We start from the raw sequence: 2,027 nt of genomic DNA on the forward strand, positions 1-2,027 counted from the left end.
ACATGGAGGACTGGAAGCCATCTGAATATTGGAAAAGAGTTATCTGCATCATGAGGATTCATGCAGAGTACCAAAATGCTGACATCATGACTGATGCTCAATGCTCTGTGAACACCGTAAAAGCTGTAAGACGTAACATGGACATCATGGAAACCAAGTTGCCCCAAACTGTGATGGTCTTTAGGTACGTCAACGGTGAAGGTAGTGTCATGCCACCCAAAAGCTCTGAAGAGGGCCTTAGGCTCAGTTCAGATGGTTATGTGAGGCTGTTGGAGACTGTGGGGAAGGTTGCTGCTGGTGGGCTCTATGTGTGACAATATGATTTGGCTCCTTGCTATACTACCGGAGGATTTCACTAGCCCCAATCTCTGGCATCCTAATTCCTGAGATTGTAATCTCATGGATTATAGTATAGGGTGCGGTTAAGACGACACCAACCGCTCTTCTTACAACGCCAAGGCAGAGCTGATGGCCAAGATCAAGGATGGATTCGAAGATCTTCCCAGGGACACGGTGAAGAACTCATACGTCTGGTTCCTGAGCTGCCTTGATGCCATGGAGAAAGATGGGGCAGTTATTTTGAGTAACTTGTTGTTGCAACTCTTTCCATTCGCAATTCCTTGCTCAAAATTCGTTGACAGGAGCTCCAGGACACACCGATCATATCATCAAGTTTGTCAATTGTTCAGTGACAGTCCTCCAAGATCAGTTCATGAATTTTCATGCTTTCATTCGTTCGGGTGGTCGACGGTCACCCTGAACGAGATTGGTCTTCAGGCGACAGCGGGAAAACCACTCGTAACTTTATGTTTTGTTCATGGCAACGGTCTTGTAAGCTGTTTGAAGCATGACAACTGTTTCGGCCGCCGTTTTCCCCAGAATTTCACGGAAGCACGCTGTTCCTTCGTTTCAGCCATCGCAAAAATCAACAAACAGGGAGAAGCACTGCAAAACAAAGACGCATCACGCGGAAGTATAACCCCACTCGACAACGCCGGTCGACAGACTAATGCTTGAGGGTTGTATAAAGTGGCTTCTAACGGCGGAAGCCCGAACAACAATGGGCTTGTTTCACAGAGAGCATTTCCGGTTACGTTTGGGTACACCCTCGTATATTTATTTACACGCGCACATATTCACACATGCACACATTTATGTATACAAGGTGTATTTATAGATGAACGTAGATGTGTGTACGTGTGTATGTGTATGTGCATTTCATCAAAATTGAAGCTAAAATCTCTTGATGAATGTAGATCAATGCAAGTACATAAAGGTTCTGTTGTCGTAGTGGAGTTTTATTGTTTTGGCAAATGAAAGGATGGAGGACAAGAGGAAGAGGGGAAGAGAGAAAGAGAGAGAGGGGGAAACGAACATTCTTCTCACAGAAACATGGCCATAAACTATACAAATTCGCAATTATTTCATTTCGAACAACGGCGCACCTGATCCAACTAAACTACTCATCGCAATGCAACATAAAACCATTACATTTTATACTATATCACATAGCACCATATTACACTATATCATCACAATATGACAAAACAACCGTACACTAACCTACGATTGATCATAATACAATATGACATTACAAACCAATGAAGTAGATTATTTGTTGTCACTCGATCTACTGGGAAAAGCACCCGAAAATCCCTCTAAAATTAAAGCTTACCGTCTTCAACGAAGAGAAGAAATACGTGTATAGCTCGAAAGACGGGTTGGTCATAGCTGGAACGCCTTTGTTCATGGGTTTATTTAGGTAGAGTCGGTTTGGGACTTAACAACAACATCACCTAATTAATCATATATTAGTTTCAAATTTTGACCAGCAATTTCTAGTGAGGGAGTAAATCGGCTACATCGACTCCAGTGCCCGATTTCATCGATCCTGATAGAATGAAAAGCAAAGTCGACCTCGGCGGAATTTGAACTCAGAACGTAAAAATGGACGAAATGAATGCTAAGCATTTTCTCCAGCGTACTAACGATGCTACCAGCTCACCGCCTTATAATTCGCCACATAT

Source organism: Octopus sinensis, linkage group LG1 (genome assembly GCF_006345805.1).
Source record: "Octopus sinensis linkage group LG1, ASM634580v1, whole genome shotgun sequence".
Classification (NCBI taxonomy): Eukaryota; Metazoa; Mollusca; class Cephalopoda; order Octopoda; family Octopodidae; genus Octopus; species Octopus sinensis.